This window comes from Patella vulgata, chromosome 1 (assembly GCF_932274485.2).
Source record: "Patella vulgata chromosome 1, xgPatVulg1.2, whole genome shotgun sequence".
Taxonomy (NCBI): Eukaryota; Metazoa; Mollusca; class Gastropoda; family Patellidae; genus Patella; species Patella vulgata.
In genome coordinates, this window is record NC_065879.2 from 94,258,815 (window position 1) to 94,276,870 (window position 18,056).

General features: G+C 37.5%; 1 protein-coding gene and 1 long non-coding RNA gene across 5 annotated transcripts in view; both read right to left on the minus strand.

The window, feature by feature from the left end:
- LOC126816854 (zinc finger protein 239) overlaps positions 1 to 18,056 on the minus strand; it is a 138,659-nt gene that overhangs the window by 34,068 nt on the left and 86,535 nt on the right. The gene's annotated exons all lie outside the window — the stretch shown is intronic.
- Positions 16,796 to 18,027, minus strand: LOC126818919 (uncharacterized). The gene is made up of 3 exons (XR_007679413.2): positions 17,901 to 18,027; positions 17,369 to 17,461; positions 16,796 to 17,224 (listed from the first exon to the last, which is right to left on the minus strand). It is a non-coding gene; the product is annotated as an uncharacterized LOC126818919 (long non-coding RNA).

Consider the following 18,056-nt stretch of genomic DNA (forward strand, 5'->3'; position numbering starts at 1 on the left):
ACTCGACACAAACTAGGTCATTTCGTGCCTATCATATAGTTTAATTTTATTTCAATAATTCAATAATAATTGCGCGTAGGGGTCTTTAACAGTGGGAGGAAACCGGGGGATCCAGAGAAAACCCACGAGATTGGAAGGTGATGCTACTCCTTGTCAAGTACAACCGGGGATTCGAAACCACGCCAGTTGACTCAATGACAGGCCTTATGATACAGCGCGCACGTGCTAACCATTCAGCCATCCAACCCCCCCTTCTCCAGAGAGGGGTTTCTAAATACTATTGTACATGTTATAATAAAATGTTGTATCTAGATCATCTCTTATTTCTGTTAACCCAAACTATGTTATATTTTCTGTCGTTTACCTAACCTCGTGTAATTCTCCTGGTCCTGTGGTTGCCTTCTACTGCTACAAATCGCTACGTGCACGCCAATGATTGAAATATAATTGTATCTTGGTAGTCCGGAAATGACCTCTCTCCCTTCAGTCCTTACCCCAACCTCTGTGTAGTCATAACAGTTTGTATAAAAACAGGTAATTAAATCAACATTGTACTTGTTTACTATATATATCAACTAAGATCGTATGATAATATATACCCCAATCATAGTTACTATGTACATAACCTAAGCTCGTGTGATAATATACCCTGCTACAGTCAGAAACGTCATAAATTTTAAACAGATTTAATCGATTAAAACAAACTACTGAGTAATGGTTATCATAAACCTGCATATGTGTTTAAAATCACCCTCTGTTAAATAAAACCTATTGTACAATTAAATATTCCAACGCATATATGAATAAACTGTTACTCGGGCGTTTACACATATAAATACGCCAGTAATCCGTTATTGTGTCTTGTTTTAATTATTTGACTAGAGAGATGGTTGTGACAAAAAGTCCTGATAAATGCCGATGTATTTCACATTTTCCTCGGCGAAAAAATAACCGGAGCCACTGAATAAGAGGGCTGGCTGAAATTTCTAAACCTGAAAGGATAGATCGTTTGGGTTGACATCTTCCCTACACAAGTACAATCATTGAATGAATCATGCACATAAGAACTGAAACTGTAGTGTTATTATTGTCTTCGTACCATACAAAACTGGCTATAGGGAAGTGATCAAGGAAAGAGTTACCCCAACACAGCATTAGGCCGACATGTTCTCCATTTTAGGGGACGATTCCCACCCCCCCTTTTTTACAAGAAGGAAGTTGGCTGTGGAGTTTACGCTTGGCAGAGAGGGCGTTCTGGAAAACTATCTACAGCAACCATTCAAGAAAACGTTATCTAGGTGCATGACATGGTGATGCCTGATCGACGATTGACCACTCGACATATTGCCCGCGTTGTGACCAAATTCTCGCCAAAAGTTTCTGCAAGATGGGTGCCAAAGCCCTTGACTTGCCAGATTTTCGACGTCCCGTGACAATCTGTGAAGACTTCACCTGTTGCCTAAAATGGGAAAGGAACTAGTCAGTCGCAATTTTCCAGTAAATGATGGCATTATGTCACCAGTGAACGGCTTTTTGTAGGGTGGCTTAAGACAATATCTTCCTGACCGGTATTCAGGACTTGCAACATCGCTGTACGAGTCTTTTCACAGGTACGTGAAAAAAGTGTGTACACCTCGAAGGGGACTATGTAGAAAGATAAATAGAAACCATCGACTTTGTACGGGTCTTTGACAGATAGGCTTAAAACTTTTCACCAGCCCTCATAGTATGTTAATATGTACACCTGTCATATACCTGCTTACTATAATTGTTATATGTCATATACCTGCTTACTATAATTGTTACATAATAGGGAGATACTATGGAAACCCTAGCATTTCATATACCTGCTTACTATAATTGTTACGTAATAGGGGTATACTATGGAAACTCTAGCATGTCACCTTTGACACATGAAAGTTGGATTAATTAAATATGCCTATCATGTCAGCTATGACACGAGGAGGGGAGTTATTAATTTAATATCACGCATAGTCAGATGGTCGACCCATGACCAAATGACCAGAAAGCTTATCTGACATTATGCAATAGCCCAGCTGTGTAATCGTTTTGACATCGTTTGTCAGCGTGGTCACACACCCCAACACCTGTCAGTAGTTGATTGGCTAACGCTTTCTATCCTATCTTAGCACAGTCCATCCTCGCCTGAAGTGTGTGGGCTGATTTTTGGGGCTGGACATCTGACCAGTTCCCAGGAGATAAAAAAAAACGTGATCTAAACGTTAGTTGGGTCCAGAGCGCGGAGTTGAGACCAGGCCCCAAGTTCACAAAGCATTCTCAGACTAAAGTTAAGAATTCACTCAAAATTGTTTTCCTTATTATAACTAATATATAGCCATTTATAAAACTTTTTTTGTTTTAATGTATCAAATGCATCGATAAGAAAGTATGTGCAAAGTTTTGTGGTTCTGGATCAAAGATATTTCTCATAAACAGTGTTTGCATGTTGAGTAAATTCTTAACTTAAATCTGCGAATGCTTTGTGAACTTGGGGTCTGAGCTCGGAGTTAAAGTCAGAGTGCCAATCTAGAACCAGGGCTCCATCAACACAAGCTAACTAAGGATTATTCTGGATTTAATACATGTTAATGTGATGTAAAAACAGTAGAGTGTGATACAGTATATTACACGTTGGTTGTTAAATGTTAATACAGTAGAGCATATTACACGTTGATTGTTATATGTAAAAACAGTAGAGTGTGATACAGTATATTACACGTTGGTTGTTAAATGTTAATACAGTAGAGCATATTACACGGTGATTGTTAAATGTAAAAACAGTAGAGTGTGATATAGTATATTACACGTTGGTTGTTAAATGTTAATACAGTAGAGCATATTACACGTTGATTGTTAAATGTAAAAACAGTAGAGTGTGATACAGTATATTACACGTTGGTTGTTAAATGTTAATACAGTAGAGCATATTACACGTAGATTGTTAAATAATACTGGTATATATTTTTATACGTTCACATTTTCATGTGGACGTATATTGTCGTCGCTCCTGGCCGTCCGGACGTCCGTCCGTCCACAATTGTTTGTGGACACTCTACAGGTCACAATTCTTATCCGATTTTGAGGAAACTTGAAATATAGGTTTATCTCGGTAGCTTTCAATATTGGCGTGTATCGGATCGAAACTTCATGGATTATGGCCCCTGATTGTACGAAAAATCACGTTTTTAGCTTGTGGACCCTATAGAGGCCACAATTTTAATTTTAGTTTGATGAAACTTGAAATGTAAGTTTATAACCAAAATATCCCGATTCCTTTCGATATTAGCGCATATCGGACCGTAACTTCCTGAATTATGGCCCCTGATTGTACGAAAAATCGCGTTTTTAGCTTGTGGAACCTATAGAGGTCATAATTTTTATCTGATTTAAAAAACCGTTTTAGTATATAACCGTTATACCCTAAGGATGGCTGAGTTCGAATTTCGTGAAAATCGGCCAAAAACTGATAGACAAAATAGCGTAAAAATATGGTATATCAAGTTTGTGGACCCTATAGAGGTCACAATTTTTATCCGATTTTGTTGAAACCTGAAATGTAAGTTTATAACCATAACTTCCTGACGAAATGGACGTCCCTCGTTCTCAAATAGCGTAAAAATATGGTATATCAAAGTTGTGGACCCTTCAGAGGTCACAATTTTCTTCTGATTTTGATGAAACTTGAAATGTAAGTTTATAACCCAAAATTCTTGGTTCCTTTCGGTATCCGCGCATATCGGATCGTAACTTCCTGAATTTTATGGCCCTTGATTGAACAAAAACTCACGTTTTTAACTTGTGGTCCCTGTAGAGTTTACAATTTTTATCTGATTTAAAAAAATATGTGTGAATATATCACCATTATCCTTTCGATAATCGCGGATACCCGAATTTAACGTCCTGGATTATGGCCCCTGATTGTTCGAAAAATGGCATTTTTAGCTTGCGGATTCTTTAGAGGTCACAATTTTTTTTCCGATTTTAAAAACCGTTTAAATATTTCACCATTCCACCATAATGAAGGTTGAATTTGTATTTCGGGAAAATCAAAATGAAACTGCCCGACAAAATGGCCGCTCTTTGTACGCAAATTGTGTAAAAGTACGAAGGTTGTGGATCCTCTAGAGGTCACAATTTTTATCTAATTGTGATGAAGCTTAAAACATCTCTTTATATCCCAAAGATCGCCGTCCCTTTTGATATTTGCGCATTTCAGACTATAACTTTCTGGATTATTGCCCCTGATTGTACAAAAAATCCCGTTTGTTTTTAACTTGTTCTCTATCCATCTCTTGCAAAATGTGGGCGTTGCCTGCCTGGCAGTCGCTGGTGTAAACAATGCACGCGCTATTGAGCCAATGATTGGCGGCGCCTGATGTGACGTCACGTATCGAAACAGTCATCTGTTACAGAGATATTAGAAGATCTCTGTGAAACAGATTGAACTTATCACTGTTTCTTTGCCGTGGTTCAGCTCTAAACGTAGGTCTGTCTCATTACACCCGCCTTGTACGTCCAGGAACCGTCGTATTGAATCCTTATCGAAACAGTTTCGCTTCCCAGTCAATTTTACTGGGCAACTTTGCACTGCTAGACGGTCGCGTGTCAGTCCCTGTGAACGCCCGTATAATGTAAAGGAACATTTTAGTGAGAAAATACGACCTTGCTTACCTCGCTAGTGTCAGTAAATCTAAATATAGGGCAACGTACAAATGTACATACCTCGGCCATAAGTGCAACACAACATGCTGTTAAAAATACGCCCCCTTCTACCGAATGGATTTGCAGACGCCATTGAGGAGATCACGGTGGCTAAGTGGGTAAGACGCTGGCTCGCTAGCCGGGATGTCGGGTGTTCGATCCCTGCATTGGCTGAGAAAGTTTATCTAGATTTTCTGGCGTGGTTTCCCTTGCCAGTAATGCAGGACGAAGGGCCTGACAAGGACAGCTGTCTAGTCGTGCGGATGGGACGAAAACCGAGGTCCTATGTACACATTGACGTGCGCGTAAAAGATCCCTTGACAGTGGGAATTCGATATAAGAGTAGGCCGTAGCGCCGCTGCCCGGGCAAAATTTCCCTCATTGCACACTGTATGGCGTATGCCCGTCTTCATTAGCCCAGTTGAGGAGCAGAACAGTAGGACGTTAAGCCCCCCCCCCCCCCCCATTTCATTTCATTTCAGACGCTATTGAAATCTACATATAGGGTAACGTACAAATTTACATACCTTTACAATGAACTTGAATTATTCATTACATGATCCCCAGGCTTGTGGGCAGGCTTGTAGGTTTGAGAGAAGGGTTAGGGCTGGTGAGAAAGTGTGTGGTCGTTCGGGTGGGACGAAAAAACCGAGGTACCATATACACATTGGTGGTTACGTAAAAAAGCCGTAACAGTTCAAATTACGATCATAAATTATGGTTCATAAATTCAGGACGTTCGATTGGTGTAGAAAAGGAGGACGTTGAACCCGGTTTCATTTCAGTTCTTGGAGTTTAATCCGTCAAGGAGTTGAGGGGTCGCCTGCATAACTTCGTGGGTTCCCTCCGGTTTCCTCCCACTGATTAAGAGTCCTGTTCACGCGAATTAGTAGAATAAAGATATAGCTTACCATATGTTAGTCCCATAATGACCTACATATGTTGAGTAGACGTTAAACCCTCTTCCCTGTATCTCTTTATTCTATTCTAATTAACAACATGTCCTACATTCAGTCACATGTCTATTGATCAAGGTTACCAATAAAATAAATATAGTTTGTTTTATTTACCTTCAGTTTATTCATATATGATAAATATTTATACAGATATAATCCAATAATAACTGTGATATAAATATATAGATATACAGGTCAATGTCTATAATACAGGTCAATGTATATAATACAGGTCAATGTCTATATATGGTATACAATATTAAAATATAACGGTGGTTTAAATTCCAACTCTCCAAGGATCTTTTACGTGCACGCCTCATTCAAATGGCAGTACCTTGCTACCCAATAGATGTAGTTTCAAAAATAATTTTATAATTTACGGTTTTCTATAAGCTATTCATTAATCAGTAAAACTATTTTTAATAAGATATTGTACATGTGGTTTTCTAGCATGTTGACGAGCAAATTGTAATACACTCAAATTATTTGTATCTCTAACCATTTTATTAACATTCATAGACAGTAATAATTCTATTTTATTTATAAAATTATTTCGTTTTGTCAAAACACAATCAAACAGAGGTGTTCGATTATTATCATCCCTACTTTCTATATTGAATTCTTTCGTGTTTATAAAATACTTTACACAGTATAGACTACCATATTGACATGCATAGTGAAGTATATTCGGTGAACTATCTAGCTTAGCACCTGCATCCAATAACATCTTGACCTTTGGTAATGGCCGGTTTGTTGAACAAATGGCTAACATTAAAGGACTTTCATTTTTATCATTTCTAGTCTCAATATTGAAACCTTTATCAATTAAGTATTTAACACAGTCTAGATTACCATATTGACAGGCATAGTGAAATATACTGGAGGAATGATCTAGTCGAGCACCTACATCTAATAACATCTGGGACTTTTGTAATGGCCGAATTGTTGAACGAATAGCTGACACTAACGGACTTTCATTTTTATCATTTCTAGTCTCAATATTGAAACCTTTATCAATAAAGTATTTAACACAATCTAGATTACCATATTGACAGGCATAGTGAAGTATACTGGAGGAATGATTTAGTTGAGCACCCTTGTCTAATAATAGTTCGACCTTTTGTATTGATTGTGTTGATGTACGCATGGCCGATATTATTGGAGTTTCATTTGCTGTGTTTCTTATCTCTATATCTATATTTTTACTAAACAAAAATTTAACATCTTCTACTTTATGACGTTTGCATATGTAATGCAGTAGACTATAACCTGGGTAAATAAATCCCTGCTGCCTCTGGGACAATTCACGTGCGTAATAACGATTTGAAAATTTTACATCAAGATTAGCACCAAAATTTGCCAACAATCGCATCTTCTCTGTTGGTTGTTTATCTGAAATTATAGCTACAAGTATTGGGGTTTCATAATCCTTATTCTTACTCTCTATATTTACCCTACCTGTATTTAACAACAATTTAACAGTTTCTACACATCCATACCAACACGCCTCATGTAATATACTATTATCCAACCTATCTGTAACATTAAGTTTAGCACCATATGATATCAATAATTCTAGTTTCTCTCCAGGTTGTTGGTGTGAACGTATAGCATCAAATATAATTCCATTCTCTATAACTACCCTACCTGTATTTAACAACAATTCAACAGTTTCTACACAACCATACTTACACGCTACATGTAATAAACTATTACCACACCTATCTTTAACATCAAGTTTAGCACCATATGATATCAACAACTGTAGTTGCTCTACAGGTTGTTTATCTGAACCTATTGCTTTAAATATTGGTGTTTCATTCATTCATTCATTCTTACTCTCTATATCTACCCTACCTGTATTTAACAACCATTTAACAGTTTCTACACATCCATACTCACACGCTACATGTAATAAACTATTACCACGCCGATCTTTAACATTAAGTTTAGCACCATATGATATCAATAATTCTAGTTTCTCTATAGGTTGGATATCCGATTTAATACAATAAAACATGGCTGTCCTATTGAATATACCTGTATTATTTATATCAATTGTTTTATCTGATAAAATAGATTTTAATTCTTCTAATGTACCATGTTCACAAAAATTAAATAATGTATCTTTATCTACTGGTCTAACAACTTTATCATCATCGTAAACAGGTGATGTTTTAACTGGTGTTGTATCATCTTTACGTTGATTAATATGACTAGAATCTAGACACCGTGATGTTGATGGTTGACCAGACTCTAGATCCTGATGTTGGGAAGTGGATTGTAGACAAGACTCTAGATTTGATGAGCGGTGGCCTGGTGTCAATAAAGTTGTAATATCTGAAATATATGAATTGAGGTACATTATGTATAATACTAAAATGTAATAAGTAACATAAATGTTGGATTTGAATCACTGACTATAGAACAAATAAAATAACGTTTCAAAAATTAACACTGTCGTATAATTGAAACAAAATTTAATAAGGAAACGTGTCATATAATTGGTACGTTTAGATACGACGCATGGTTACCGAACATTATTGGTTGCCACGGATGACGTAAAGGTGATCTCAACGTCACAGAATCCATAATGACGTTATGCATATATCAAACTGTTTGTCACATGATCTTATTAGATTTTAACCATAATGTGACCAGATGATCTTTACGGAAAAATAATATGACCATAACCTTCATAGATCACAAACAATACTACAATAACCGATCCCAAATTACATAACATATTACCTCGAATCACGATAATAAATAAATAAAAGGTCGCGGGGGGGGGGGGGGGTCCCAATTGAACACACTGGAAATGAAACGAAATAGGGTTTGCCATCCTATACTGTTCTGCCCCGACTTGGAATATGAAGAAAGGAATATGCCCATCTACGCCATACAGTGTACACCGGACCTCAGTTGTTTGTCCCGTCAGGCGACTATATGTTGTCCCTTGCCAGCGACCCTGTCGAGCACCTGTGATAAGAGAAAACCACACCTAAATCGAACATGTGACCTCCAGCTTAGCGAGCCAACGTCTTACTCATTGGGCACCGCGCCAGGGCCTACTCTTATATCGAATTCCAACTGCCAAGGGATCTTTTACGTGCACACCAATGTGTACAGGGACCTCGGTTTTTCGCCCCATCCCAAACATTAGACATCTGCCCTTGTCAAGCCCTCAGTCCTGCACCGCTAACAAGGGGGGGGGGGCCACGCCGGAAAATCTGGATGAACTTTCCATGCCAATGCAGGGGTCGAACACCCGACCTCCAGGCTTGCGAGCCAGCGTCTTACCAACTTAGACATCGTGAACCCATTTTCGTACAATCGGGTGCATTAATCCAGAAAGTTATGGTCGGATACGTGCTGAAGTCCAACACATCCGAGGTCGTTGGAATATAAACATATATACTCTTCAAAAAAAGTAGGGGATGTTCAGAAACAATACAAGACTGCGGAAATGCACTGCTGTTTTTATTAGAGGTAACCAGTGTATGTTAATAACAGGCCAATTGCCTACACATGAACATAAGCAGGCTTATCTGATGGCCCCATTCACTCGCAAAGAGATAAAATGTCAAAAGTGAAAATGTACGTTTTTGATTTTTGTCTTAATAATGAGTAATTGCTCCACCAATCCTCAGACATTCAGCAATTCGTCGTGGCATGCTCCTAATCAACCGCCCAATCACGATTTAGGGCAATCTGACCCACTCCTCTTGCAGTGCCACGGCCAGTTCTTGCAGTGTTGTCGGTTGACGTTGACGTCGACGAACACCTTTCCCGATCAAATTAAACGTTACACACTAAAGCAAAGATACGCTAAACAGTAAATCTTATACAAGAACAGAAGGAAAGCAAACATGGATAGGATAAACCAGCACGCGGCAGTTTTCATCAACCTTTCCTTGAAGTGTCAAATTTGACAATGAACCCCTCTCACGTGTATGGCGCTATTGCGTGTCGCACAGTGGTTCTGTTGGGGCGATAAGTTCTTCATCTGTGAACACACTCTCAAAACATGTCAAGTGTCCATGACTATTTATCATATCACAACCTGCATAGGTATTTGTATTTCAATATCCCCTACTTTTTTTAGTTTATTTTGAACAAATTGTGACCCGTAGAGTTTCCACAAACAAATAAGAACAGACGTCTGAACGGACAGGGACAACGGCATAAAACGTCCACGTGCAAATTTCACTTTGATTACGTTAACTCTAATATTTATGATGAACAAGTCGATAAAATGTTTGTATTTTTTTGTGAGTCTAATATTTATTCAATGTTTCTATTTTCATTGTCATGAACTCAAAAACAAAGTGGTTTTATCAGATACTGGTAGTTTAGAAGTTAGTGTTATATTACCCCTCATGGACAATTGCCGTTCATCCTATTTTCTTCAATTTCTCTCGCCTCATCCTAAATAACTGGAGTAAATTTGCTACGATATGTGATATCATATCCCTGACAAGTTAGGACTACACTAGAAAACATCTAACAGTTCTGATCAGTCCACGCCACGATTCGAATAGTCCAATGCCTTTGCACAACCCTCCCTCTTGATCCGAAGAGACCTTGATGAACCTTAACTAAGCACACTATTCATCTGTCCCCAGCCTTATGATTTTATAAAACAATACTTTATTCAAGACATCTGAATGAGATTTTATAACAGTCTCAGCCTATGTAATACACTTCTCCCCCTCAACATTTTAATCATGGGTATCTATAATCTGCGTTGAACATACTCAATATGTTAATATGGGTATCTATAATGTGCGTTAAACAGATGGCGACAGTTTTTACTAGTCCATAATTTAGATCATTTATAACATTTAATATGGCGTGTGAATATTGTGTTATACCTTGTTGATCACCAGCTAGCTGGGATACTTCATGAGTCTGATCTATATCTGGTCTTGTAGTAGACGACAAAACAGTTGGTTGTATAACGTCACAAGTCTCATTTATATTTTCAACAACTGTGTCTAAAATGTATAAAAATAAAAAGAATACATATTAAGGTTAACGCATTATGAATCATATTTTAAACATATAATCTGTTTTTGTTTTGTATAAATAACCAGACAAGTTGATGTATGTAAAGTTAGAAGACAAACTCGTGTTTACATCAGACAAACTGATTAATTACTATATATTTTTCATGTCAACAAGGCTGTGCCATGGAGATGGAGAACAATTGTCGATGTAATTATAATTAGTGTTTATTATTATCAATGTTTTAATTAATGGTTATTATAGACAAAATGTGAACATATACAGTCCACTACTTAACGGGACGGGAATCATGTGCAAAAATCCATTAGTAAAGTGGCAAAAATAAATGAACTGCCTAGGTAGGATTATATCGTAGTTTATATTAGGTTGACAACCTTTTAAAATGCCGTCTACTAATTTATCCGGTGAATTTGGTTTAATTAGCCGTGGATCATTTATCGGTATACTACAGTCGCTATCATCAGTCTCATCTATATTCCAAAGTTCCTGTTCTATCAGCCGTTTATCAACTGGTTTATCATCTGTTGATAGACTACAGTCGCTATCATCAGCCTCATCTATATTCCAAAATTCCTGTTCTATCAGCCGTTTATCAACTGGTTTATCATCTGTTGGTAGACTACAGTCTATATCATCAGTCTGATGTACATCTATAGGTTCTTGTTTTACCAGTAGTTTATCATCTGTTGGTAGACTACAGTCTATATCATCAGTCTGGTATACATCTAGAGGTTCTTGTTTTATCAGCAGTTTCCCATCCCTTGCTTGAATATCAACTGACGAATAATTGGATTCATTTATTTCTACATCTGAAATATGTCGATATTAAAGAATAAATGAAGATAGATATAAACTAAATGGATATGAACACGTAATAATAATGTAAACAATGTGAGATTTACATCTTCAAAATACAAAGGGGGTATTATGCCATAACGAGTCAAGCTACTGGATTCCGCCCTGAACATAACATCTGCTTTACAACAAAAATACTAAATATACAGTCGGCCAAGAAACATTACGGGTTGTTAATTACCGAATAAAGTTTACCTTGTCCATTTTTATCATCTTCAAACTCTTCTTTAATTCTGTCTATTATAACATTTTGTTCATAAATTCGGTCCAGCTCATCGCACAAAACACTGTTTCTCACTTTCGTCATTTGTAGATCTTCATTTCTCGTGTCCCGTTCCTCTTTTAGTTGGTCCAGTAGCTTCGTTTTTGTTCTCATAACACTAACTTAAGAACGCGAAATCCCCTTCTATACCAGATAAGAACGACAAAACGGGGGACCCATGGGTGAAATGACCAAAATGACGATTTAATTTGACTTTTGCGTTCAACGATCAACTTTCGTGCATACGTCGACCAACCTCAGATGTCATCAAAAACACTGATTAAGAAGACCCACAAGAAGACCCCCTTTATCCCCCCCCACCCTTAGAGATTAGTTAATTAGAATTCCGCGTACAGCATTAATTGTTTTGTTAAAAGTTTCACTATTGGTTCACTAGAACACATGGCCGCAGATCTTATTAAATTTTAGGGGTGTGGGCTGGGGGTCCTCCCCCAAAAAAATTTGAAAGCAGATGCCTGCAAACGATATCTGAGACCATTTCTGAGCATTCTGCAGAGATGAACGTACCGAGAATAATTTGTCGTTTTTGAGCGAGAATAATCAATAGCTACACAAATAAGGGATGAGGAATATTCTTTATTTCATCATAATGAATAATTTCAGCCGACAGGCCGTCATCAAATACCAACATATTATAATATAATTAATTATCAATAAAATATGTAGTTTAAACTCGGTGAGTGTAATTCTTAAAATATTAAATTTCTATAATCGTTCGTTTCAATTTCAACCATATCATTTCAAAGTTCAAACATAAATCCAATTTGAATAATTCAATCGGTGTTTAGGCTGCCTAGGCACCTCTAAATTCTGATTTATAATTCGTTTGTACCTCATATTGAACGGAAGTCCATAGTAGGTACATGACTCGATGATATCTGGCACCATCATTAGTTATTATAAATATTTTGGACATTTCTAATACGAATACGGTAAAAGTTAAAAATATTTATTATTAAACTTTAAAAATATAAACAGTAAACCACAGATGATATGGACTGATTAATCAAAGAAGTCCTCCCAATATAAGGATATAAATAGGCTAATAAATTGCCGGTCACGGATGAAAATGTGATGAATAATTTCTCAAGTGGCCAGCTCTGAGCATAAGCTGCTGAGGTCATGAAGAGATCATTCTCAGATCTGGGTTACATCAAAGACCGGGCATTTTTGAACCAAGGGGAAATATCCTCAGCCTGAAAATAGGACTCACGTTTTGGGAGACGCTGAGAGAGTACGGCGGGCGAAGGCATACGCCACGTGCGCTACAGGCGCGAATTTAGCGGAGGTCTTGGTGCCTCCCCCGGAAGATTTTTTAAAATTAGGATGCCTCAAAATGCTATCTGAGACCATTTCTGGGCATTGTACATCGGCATGTTCGGAAATATAGGCTACATTTCCCTGGCTGAAAATAAGACTTTTGAAATTTTATCGATGCTTTTTTCGGGGGGGGGGGGGGCATATGAAATCCCCCCAGTGAAAAGCAGGGATCTGCGGCCATGCTAGAACATAACACTAACTTGAGAACCAGAAATGCCCTTCTATCTCGGATAAGGACGCGAAAATGGGGAACGGGGCAAGGATGAAATGGCCAAAACTGACGATTTAAGTCAACTTCAGCCTACCTCATCATCCTTCCTGCCAATGTAAACTTACCTCAGATTACATTTGCAAAACTCTGCTACAGTAGATGTCCGAGCCCCTTAAGAACTACCCCTTTACCCCCATCAGAGATAAGTTAACTCAACTTTTTGTTAAGCGTTTCCACGGGCTAGTTTTATATAGCTCTGCTCTCGGAGATTTGGTTGATGACCCTAAAAGCTCCTGACGTCCATTCTGTTTCACCTAAAACAATCTGTAGGATTAGTCATACTCTTAATATTCCTAGATGTCCCAGACGAAGTGATATTTTCATTATGGACTCCAATGAATTGCTCCCGTACCATGTTGTCGACCTAGTTACTAATGTGCCAAGAGAAGAAGCCTTGATTTCGGAGTTCTTGAAAACTACAAGATAAACCTGCAGACAAGACAGAAAATAGACATTTACCCTCCCCCCCAAACAAAAAGAAAACCCAACACCATTATCAAATTAAGTGAATGGGGGTGGTCGGTATTCGTGTAGGCTGAAGTTGACTTAAATCGTCAGTTTTGGCTATTTCATCCTTGCCCCGTTCCCCGTTTTCTCGTCATTATGAGAGATAGAAGGGGATTTCGCGTTCTTAAGTTCTGTTATAGTGAACCATTAGTGACATTTTTAACGAAAAAAATTAATGTTGTACGTGGAATTCAAATTAACTCATCTCAAAGAGGGGGGGGGGGGTCGTGGGTCTTCTTAAGCAGTTTTTTTGATGACATCTGAGGTTGGTCGACGTATGCACGAAAGTTGATCGTTGTACGCAAAAGTCAAATTAAATCATCATTTTGGTCATTTCACCCATGGGTCCCCCGTTTTGTCGTTCTTATCTGGTATAGAAGGGGATTTCGCGTTCTTAAGTTAGTGTTATGTTCTAGTGGACCAATAGTGAAACTTTTAACGAAAAAAATTAATGTTGTACGCGGAAGTCGACTTAACTCGTCTCTCAGGGGGGTAAAAGGGGTGTTCTTAAGGGAGGAAGGAAGGGTCGTGGGCCTTCTTAAGCAGTGATTTTGATGACATCTGATTTTGATCGACATATGCACGAAAGTTTATCGTTGTACGCAAAAGTCGAATTAAATTGTCATTTTGTTCATTTCACCCATGGGTCCCGCGCTTTTTCGTTCTTTTCCGGGATAGAAGAGGATTTCGCGTTCTTAAGTTAGTGTTATGTTCTAGCGAACTAACGCGGAAGACGAATTAACTCGTCTCTCTGGGGGTAAAGGGGGTGTTCTTAAGGGAAGAAGGGAGCGTCGGGGGTCTTCTTAAGCAGTGTTTTTGATGACATCTGATTTTAGTGTACGTCAGGGGGCAACTGTAAAAAAAAATGAAAAAAAAACAACTGGGGGTGCGTTGGGTGTGCCAGCCGAAAAAATGCAAGAAAATGTGCATTTCCGGGTAAGAAAATTGGGTGGTCTAACTGAGTTTTGCAAGGAAAAAAGCATTTCCGGGTAAGAAAATTGGGTGGTCTGAGTTCTGAAAGAAAAAAAACATTTCCGGGTAAGAATTGGGTGGTCTAACAGAGCTCTGAAAGAAAAAAAAACATTTCCGGGTAAGAAAATTGGGTGGTCTAACAGAGTTCTGTAAGAAAAAAAGCATTTCCGGGTAAGAAAATTGGGTGGACTAACAGAGTTCTGAAAGAAAAAAAGCATTTCTCCTCCTCACTCATGATAGAACAGGATAGAAACGATCACTACTGCAAATCAATTTTGACGCAAGAAAACGTTGTGACGTGCTGCCGTTTTACCGAGTTGTGTCGAATTAGTGGTCGAATCCAAGCGAAGATAAATTCAAATTTAATATGCTTGAGTCTTGGGTCGCTGGTAAATAAATTATGAAAGAAAATGCTATTCGAATATTTCAATTAAAATATTTTTAACGTTTGGAGATTTTTAAAAAGATTAGTAAATTAGCCTTAAACTAAGTGTGGTCTTTTTGACCGGTAGGTAGGCTAGTGCCAGTCGTGAATGAATTAGTTACGGCCTGTTAACCGAGACTACACAGGGATAACTCTTGGCAACAACGATGGCTACACACTGCACAATACTTGATCTTGAATATCTGAGAAATATCTTTCCTAGGGTTAGGGTTAGGTTTATCTAAAACTGTTCTGAAGGGTTAGGGTTAGAATTGTGGCTAACACACTTTCGAAGTTTCGATAACTTTAACATGGGTGAGTTGTTAAACTTCATTATTTTAATTGCAGACCGTCAACACAATTTTATTGCTAGTTGAACTAGTTCTTGTTCAGAGTAGCGTTGCCAAAGGGTTTTTAAATACACAAAATGTCTCTAATATGATTATTGCACTGCAAGCGTCAACTATTTAGATTTAATAATCTGAAAGAATTTTGAAAAAATATTGAAAATTAAAAAAGTTATGGCATTTTGAAGACCGCGAATTGGAGGCACTAAAATACGGCTTTTTTTTTAAAACGTAAAAAACCTGACCGAAGCTAATATCTCAGACACTATAATAGGTAGATCAACGAAACTTGCAGAATTTGAAGTTCAAGATGTACTGGATTGAATCAAATTATCGGGAGACTCTTCGGTTATATAGTGTGTGTGCTACAGACTCTCAAACTTACGACCGAGACAATTTTCGTTCAAGGTCACAGCAAAAAAATGACGTGATAGTTAATAACAAACCATGTAGAAGTCCCAGGGCTTTGAAATATTTACCCAACCCGTTTTTTGATGTGATAGATACACAAATAATGTTTTCACATTGTTATCGTGTTTTTTTATTAGGCATCAGCTACTCGAATTGCATTTTTTGACTATACCATGTCAAGGTCATACAGAAAGTGTAAGGTCACGGGTCAACTGTAGGTCTAGAGAGAGAGAGAAATGGGGTTTAACGTCCACTCGACACAAACTAGGTCATTTCGGGACTAACATATGGTTTAATTTTATTTCAATAATTCGCTTGCGCGTAGGGGTCTTTAGCAGTGGGAGGAAACCGGAGGACCCGGAGAAAACCCACGAGGTTGGACAGGCGACCCTACTCCTTGTCACGTACAACCGGGGATTCGAAACCACGCCAGTCGACTCAATGACAGACTTTATGATACAGCACGCGCACGCTAACCATTCAGCCATCCAACCCCCCTGTAGGTCTAGAGGCTATTAAAATATTCACAGTCTTTTCCTGGATACATACACATGCAAAACACACAGACAAAAATAGTTGTTTCAGGAATGGAAAATCACAAGTATTATGATCAATAAAAATATCTTTATTTCAATTAATAAAATCAATAAAACTTAAAATCAACAAAAATAAATAAATAATAGAATTTTTCTGGGTGAAAACTTATGACCTAAATCTAAAAATAACAGAAAACAAAACTGTGTATCATGATCAACATCAATCATATGAAAACTACCAACTACAAAACCAAAAATATAAAACTTAAAAAAATTAACAATATATGATATAATCACAGGGATTACACATGACAAAATAATTTCTTTTTTGGCATGACTGGACGTCATCAAAGTCATATGCAAATACAAAAAGTTACATGGAAAAGTAATCGAATGTTATGACATTATTAAAGAAAGAATCACCCCTTCTCTATAAATAACAAATATCTCTGGTTATAAAATTTAAAAAAAAAAGATGTACAACAATGAGTAAAAAATTGCATACAGTGATAAAAAATATCAATGCTGTATTCTCAGAACTAAAGCGTGGAGTGAAAAGTGGCATGAATCTTGGAGCTTGCATCTGTGCCTGGAAAATAAAATTGATTTGGTACAGAGCAATATAATCCCTGGCCTCTTCCGATTATGTTTTTTTAAAGTTATAATAAAAGAGTGCTGCATCAAATAAACATAGTATAATAATTGTCCTAAAGTACAGATTGAAATGCCTTACTTGAGATTCACTTTCTCCAATTTCTTTTTCACTCTCCTCAGAATCTGTTATGAATAATGGTTGTGAATACTCTTCTTCCATAGTAAATATAAGCTTTAAAATAAATGAGATACACATTTTCATTTTGCCTATGACAAGTCAGTCTTATTTCAATATTTGGGGGTATATTTTTCTCAAAAGTCCATTTTTTTTTACAAGTAATGTTATTAAATTTGCAAAAACATCTAAATAGTTCACACTGAAGTTTGCAAAAGTTAGGTTAAAAAAAAATAAATCATTCATTGTGGTCTGATCCCATACACGCACCTACCAAGAGTTGTCTTTCCCTGATTCTTCCCCGGTTCTACTTTCCGTCTTATTGCCAATTCCTACGGAGGATTTTGGCAAAACAAAAGCTCAAACTATACAAAATATATACCAGGCTATCCAAAAATGTCGATATCTCGAGCGGAATGCTCTTTTTTTCAAAGTTTCTATTACATTTAAAAATTAAAAACAAGAAAAATAAGCGAAAATTCGATCAAAATCTTACCTGCTATGGCAGTCCGCTAACTTCAGCTCACCAGGTTCCGGAAAAGTGCCACGTGACCACGTTTTGACTTCCTGAATATTCATGAGACCCCGTAGTAGAAACGGTACATTTTTCGGTCAGGTTTTTTAGCAAACCAATAATAGGACAGCCAGCGCC